Source organism: Triticum urartu, chromosome 2 (assembly GCF_003073215.2).
Source record: "Triticum urartu cultivar G1812 chromosome 2, Tu2.1, whole genome shotgun sequence".
In the NCBI taxonomy this organism is placed as follows: Eukaryota; Viridiplantae; Streptophyta; class Magnoliopsida; order Poales; family Poaceae; genus Triticum; species Triticum urartu.
The window spans coordinates 734,567,592-734,575,080 of record NC_053023.1 but is presented as its reverse complement, the minus strand read 5'-3'; positions in this window follow the sequence as shown (position 1 = coordinate 734,575,080).

The window sequence follows — 7,489 nt, the reverse complement described above, 5'->3', positions numbered from 1 at the left end:
AAAAACTCTCAAGAACCCACACACTATATATCTCTAGGTTTGTATCTCTCTCACACAACCCCACGTAGGTGGTGTACATATACAAGAAGAGAATAGGTGCACCGTGCACGTACTCATGCTTCATGCCCAGCCACACCCGCGCGGGTACATGGTGGAGCTCATTTCTCCGCAGAAGCTAAATTTGTTTTTGAAACATCAAGTGGCCAGAGACTCGGAAACTTATTTGCCCATTAGTGACTTGTCAGGGCGGTGGATTTTAGTTTGTACGATAATGCTGCATCCACCTAAAGTAACGAAAGTTCTTACGTAAACTTCCTAGTAATTCCCTCTTCGTAGGTGCAGCATTACTCCTAACATTTGTAATATCAGTTTGAAACTTGTAATATTGTCGTGTCCTATTCCTGCGTTTTCAAAATCCTGCGAATCAAACATGTCCTGAGTTGGTGATGATGTTGTGCCTCCCATCTTTCACCAATAGCCGTCGGATCTAGATCTGACGCATACAAACCAAGCTTCTCCATTTTTGCAAAAAGATGCCCGCACTTGTTCCCTATTTACAAAAAACTCCTTGTCTCTCACAATCAGCCTCATCTCCTCCCCACCACATCTAGGAGTAGAAGGCCGTGGAAAAATCTAGCGTGATGGCCGCTGCCGGAGCCATCCACCCCCAATCTTGGTGTTCCATGCAATGCACGGGCATCTACGCACAGGAAATTATGTCGAACTGGGCTAGTTGTAAGAAGGCTAGCTCTACAGCCATGATGATAGTGACTGCAGACGGTGAGGCTGACTATGGTATGCCAAACACGGCGCCTATACTCAGGTGTCATCTCTGACTCAGGGTCTTATCACTTCACTGTGAGGAGCAACACGTAATAATTTGACCAACGGGTAGTACAGTGCTAGTACTCCTACTACTACATTGGTAGTACTACTACTAGTACTAGTAGCACCACCATCTGTATTTAGGAGTACTACCATGTCCATCTGGATTTTATTATTTGACTAGCAATATCTAGTAATGCATGTCACCAAAAATGTACTACTCCCTCTGTAAATAAATACATGGTGTTTTATTCCTATCGGCGAGAGAACTTAATGTTTTTTGCTACTCCTAACTAGAGTACTAATAGGATGTCGCGACCCGATCCGAATGGATCAAGCGCTCTGTGCTCAGGTGTCATCCCTGGATCAGTAATGCTGACACCACACAGTACATCGAAGGATTTATAGCAGAGTGCCAATCACACACTTATTACATCGTTGTCTCAAAAGAGAACTTATTACAATAAACATGGCTTAAGGCCATCTAGTGTCGATAACAGCGGAAGACTTGGAAGATAAATGGGTCCATCAACTCCAACGGCATCACTGAGTATAGAACCACGACCTAAAAACTCCTTACTCGTCGTCTGAAAAGTCTGCAACATGAGAAGTTGCAGCCCGAAAACGGGTCAGCACATGGAATATGCTGGCAAAGTAACACATAGAGAGTAATGGAATTAAACAATCACGATATGCATATATGGCTGGTGGAAAGCTCTATGGTTACAGTTTTTGCGTAAAGCCAGTTTTTCCCTACTGCAAAGGAATAAATTTATTTAACTATCATGGTGGTTGTGAAACATTGAGAATGGTTGACAGCATTCTCAATCCCAATTAAAAATAATTAAAACCCAACAACATTAATTAGAAGTAACATGTTGAGATTCACAATGATATTCAAGTACTAGATACTCAAGTTGTCCATAACCGGGGACACGGCTAATCATGATTAGTTTATACACTCTGCAGAGGTTTGCGCACTTTTCCCCACAAGAATCGATCGCCTCCGTTTGTTTTCTCGCACTACACGGTGTTTGAGAAACGGATGACCGAGACACAGTCTTTCAGAAGCGCTAGCACCTTACATGTGGGGTAGACCGGTACACCTACATCCCCTACATCTGCTAGTCCACCCCGTAAGAGTTCGCACTGCTTAGTCAACTATGCCAGAGCCCATAATGGCTTGTGGCTGCACACGGAAGTTTCTAGCATGAAAGATCTTATGATCCCTTTGAGCCTGGGTGGCGGTCCAAAATAAAACAGGCAAGTCCTGATAGACATCAGGTGCCTCAATCCACGCAGATGTGTGTTTAAGTTGCCACCTTAGATAAACCATTAAAATTATCAACTCACATCTGTCATGGATATCACTCACCCAATCCACGTCTACTAGCATACCATGGCATAATAAGCAAACGTAGAAGTAACTCCCAAAGGTTTCATAATAAACAGGTGATAGGTACTACCTCCTCTACTTCCCATCCCACAATTTAATTAGATCCTAATCATGCAATGTGTGAGGATTGATCTAATGCAATAAAACATGGGTTGTAGAAAGGTATGATCAAAGTGTTACTTGCCTTGCTGATGATCCGCGAGTCCTAGGGTTTCGAAGTAACAGGCGGCGCAATCCGGGTAATCTATCGCAGACAAACAACAAGCACACAATAAGTACTCATCTAAGGCACAGGTAAAACTCGAACAAGAGAACGAACCAGAAAGTTCAATTTAATAACTCTGGTTGCAAAGAAAGAACGAACCGAACAAACGACAGAAAACGACGGAAGAAAACAAATCGGTTCTAGCAAGTTGAAACTAGGTCAAATTTTACTGTAGCAAAAGCTTTGTTCAAGTTGATTAGACGGAACGACGGTTCCGAGACGAAACTCCAGGCGCTTGAATCACCTGATTCCGATAAACGGGCAAGAAGATAAACTAGAACGAAGATCGGATCTGAGATCGCGATCGCGGAATAAATCCGACGAGAAGAAAAAGAAGAACGGTTATACGAACGGACGTTCGTTAACCTAGAAGAATCCGGTGATCACGTTCGTTAGGACGAACGGTCCGGAAGAAGAACGAAAACTGATCTAGGGTTTCGGAGAAGAAAACCGAAATGAAAAACCGATCTAGAAAACAAATCGAAAGAGAAGAAAAGAATCGGAACGATTAGAAGAAAACGATCCGAGGAAAAGAGACGCAGGGCAACCTCCGGCGAGGTCTCCGGCGAGGGGCTCCGGCAGCGTGGCGTAGGGCGGCGGTGCGGGCAAGGTGCGGCGGCGGCGTCGGCAAGGTGCGGCGCGGTGGCGGCGACTTGGGGCGCGGCGCGGGTGTGGGGTGGCGCGGTGGCGGTGTAGGGCGCGGGGTGGGGCGCGGCTTGGGGCTTGGGGCTTGGGGTTTGATTTGATGGGTTTAGAGGGGGGGTGTTGGGGTATTTATATTGGGGAGGGGGGTTTACTTGGAGGAGGGATCAAGGAATTGGAATAGGAGTAGGAAAGATCTAGAAAAAGAAATGGAATAAACGGGAGTAGCACAAAAGTCCTACTAGGACTTCCAAAAGACAACGGCGGCGGCTCCCTGGAGCCTGGGCGCTCGCGCGATGGTCTCCTGGCCTTGGCCGGCGGCGGCTTGGGCCTTTGGCCCAAGGCGCTGAGGATTTTTTTTAACAGATTTCGCGCGCAGAAAAACTCAGAAAAGAAAATCTAAACGGGCTCCAAAATCACTAAAGTAAATTTTCCCCGACTCCTAAAAATGAGTCGAACAAAATGAACTTTACTCCGGACCTAAAATGCAATTTTCGAAAACGCGCATTTTTCCCCATCCAAATAAAATGCAAACAAAACTCCGGCAAAACCAAAACTTGATCTATTTATTAAATCTTCATTTTTCCTCAATTCTGGGAATGTCATTTTATTCCCTCTCTTATTTTTTTGATATCGGAAAAATTATTGAAGATCAAATAAATAAATCAAATGATCCTCTTTTCCAAATTCGAGAAAACTCTCAAATATGAAAATAACGAAATCTCCAACTCTCTCCGAGGGTCCTTGAGTTGCGTGAAATTTCTAGGATCAACCAAAATGCAAGAAAATATGATATGCATGATGATCTATGTATAACATTCCAAATTGCAAATTTGGGATGTTACATAGGATTACATGCAATGAACTAAACACTGCATGTCATGTTTGGTAGTCTCAAGTCATTGAAAGCATGCACGGCCCACATCTCTCATTGGTTGATATGTCACGAAATAAGAAACAAGGAGGGAGTTAATGCACCATGCCTAAGTATTTTGGGATTATTTGGCTTCCGTAAGGTGACTTACACAACATTTTTGTTTACATGCATTAACATTTTATTAGTTAAATCAAAGGTCAAAACTTGGCGCAAAATGGAAAGGGGACCAATAAACCAGTAAACATCAAACTTCTCTCGTTTGGCCCCAACTAGAGGTCCGGTGAGATCACTATACTGCACTGGCACGGAGGGGGACGTAGCTTCATTGACTTACGACAACTGCCTTTGGGTGAATGACACGTGGCCCCAGGGGGTGGCTGGCCCACCTATCATACAGCCAAAGGCAGGTGCAGTAGAGGGCCGAGGAGTAGTACGAAATCCTACGCACCTATGCACACTAACCAAGGGCTGAGTGATCACTCGAATCGCAAGATCAGTTGACTAGAAGCTACGCTAGACACATGGAGGCGATGAGCGCGAGCATCAGCCGGCAGTGCCAGACGGTCCACGACGCCGGCCTGTGGCCCGGCACCGAGGAACGTCTCCAGGTAGTATTGCTTGAGGCCACCAGGGCGAGGGGCTGCTTGGATGACAGCTTCGTCTCCTTGTTCGACGAGGTCCTCGTCGGTTTCCTCGACAAGTTCACCATCATCAAGAAGCTTGCGGACGACTTTGACGTAAGCCTCTAGCCGACGCGCCCAGGCTCTGCGATGCCCGCCACCCTCAACGGCCACTATGGTAACAACCTCTTCGACGCATTGGTGGCCCTGCGACTGCCCGCCGTCGCGCCGGAGAATGTCCACCTCGAGGTCGCGCTCGCCACGCAGCGCCTGGCGCAGCAAGACACCATCGACATAATCACCCATGTCTACGCGCAAATCGTCCACAAGGACTACTGCATGCAAGAGGAGGACGATAGGACGCTGGCCTTCTTGGAGCGCAGGGCAACCTTGGACGACACTATTCAGAAGCACGTTGAGCTCGCCGCCAACACCGCTGCTCCTCACACGTCGGTTGGTGACCCGGCGCACTAGGGCGTGAGGATGTCGTTGAACGTTGATGGATCCGTATGTATTTTTATCTTTCCGTTAAATCCATGTAGTAGTATATGATACTACAGTAATTATCTTACATTTCGCATCAACTTCATAAATTTTGTACGTACTCCATGCATGAATGGCGCCAGAACCAAACTTCTCATTACTCTAGGCAAAATCGTTATTTTCTATCTATTGGTCGCGCCATGGAGCAGAACCAAAATCGTTATCCCGGAAAAGAAGGAATTCCTTATTGATATGAGTAGTCTATCATCCCTAATAAGCCAGGCTATCACATACACCCCCACTCAGAGGAACCGACGTCCTCATCGGGCCACATGAACGTTCCCTCTTGGCACATACGTCTGTGCTTCCAGTCCAGTACATGTGCCATGCCGTGTGCCACGATGGGTCACAAGCGCCATGAACAACATGACCGCGCACCTGTCCGCAAACATCCGTGTAACCGCGAGGGTCGGCTCTGATACCAACTTGTAACGCCCCGGACACACCCACCGGTGGTCGTTACTCCTGGCGGGATTTAGACTGGCCCCACATATCAATACTAGTCTTTTCTACACACTTTGTCCTCACTCGTGCGCACCCGGGAGCAACTTCCCGGTCGGTCACCCATCCTGAAACTACTCCAAGCTGAGCACACTTAACTTTGGAGTTCTGTCTGAATGGGCTCCCAGAAAAGAAGGAATTCCTAATTGATATGAGTAGTCTATCATCCCTAATAAGCTAGGATATCACACATGCGGGCCCACATGTCAGTGAAAACGCAAGAGGACCCACTGAACCTGCACATCTTTCACCTCGACATTCTGGTGATGAAAAACAAATCCAATAAAGACCTTCGGTGGCCGCTTTTGGAGTTACCCAAGAGTAGTAAGATTCTATTTACAGTTTAACCCAAGATGCACATCTCGTGGCTTCAACTACCACTCTATTTTCTTTCATGACACGACCTGGATGCTGGATGTCCCACGTGTCGGCAAAAGGAGGAAGAACCCGACCAAATCTCCATTCTACTCTCGGATGAGATTAGTGCACTTGTTGATACTCCTACTAGAATAGAGGCTAGACATGAGACTAGATGCGAGGAAGCAACGTCTACTTCTTTACACTCGAAGAAGAAAGAAGCACGCAAGATCGAGCCTCCGCAGATCAACAATGAATGCATCGAGAAGGCACTAATCCAACTTACAGGAGTAGTAAAATGTATTCTTGTGGTTCTTGTTTTCTTTGGTCTTGCTTTTCTAGTCAAAATTATCGTTGGAGTTCGTGCAAAACGGAGGTCCATTTGGGGTCATGCGTTGGAGTTGGCCTTACAAGTGGGACCGCAGTTAAGGAAACCGACTATAGGCAAACCCCCACCTCGCCCGCCGCGCGATGGCTGAAGTTAGAGAAACGACGAGGTTGAAGAGATTGCTCTAGCACGGACTCCAAGAAATAATATGGTGTCAGATGGATGTCGTGGTGGTGGCGTGTGCCGTACTCCTGGACGTGAATGCTTGTTCTGGCCCATGCCACCCTACTACTCCTACTACTTACTCCTACTATATAGTACTAGTATCGAGGATTCGAGGTGCTGGTTACGTACAGCGAACACATTAACATATGGCTACAGTAAAAACACCCGCCCGACGCGCGAAGCATGTGAAGCTAGTACAAATAGTGTACTACTATTGTTGATTGGCCTCATCCGATAACCTATTGCAATGCATGTACAATTATGTATTCGGAAAAAAAAATTGCCTCATCGCACCACTCACTCAGAGAAGCGACTCGAAAGCCATTCATAAATTTAGTAAGTTTACCAGACGCATATCATTTTATTACATACAACAGGTCATCAACCCACATCGACAACGAGGATACATTATAAATACTAAAGTTTTCACCACACAACAAATAACAAGCCATGAAATGAACTTCAACTCAACCATTCCGCGGCATTGGAAACGCTTGCTTTGAACCACAAGTGATTCTCTAGGACGGGCCATCCGTTGTCGATCTGGAGACCAATGCAGGACTGATCATCCAGGCTGAAGCAGCCTACTATATCAGTACCAGGGTAGGGAACCACCCAAATGTCCGAGGTATAGACACAGTTGCTTCTCATAAATGTGTCAACAGAAGTTGGATCACCTTTCACCATCGTCGGATAGTTTTGTCCAAGGAAGAGCGAGTTTTCTCCAAGACTATCAATTCTGTGCCAAGGAGAAGGAGTTGGCGCTAGCACACTAGTATCCATCCGAATACCATGCAACGGGTGTTGGAATAGGTCCGGAGAGTGCAACCATGGGAGACACCTGCTTCCTTAGCAGTAACATCATCATTGGGCTGTATACACACAAGAAGAGGTGATCCATCGGAATTAG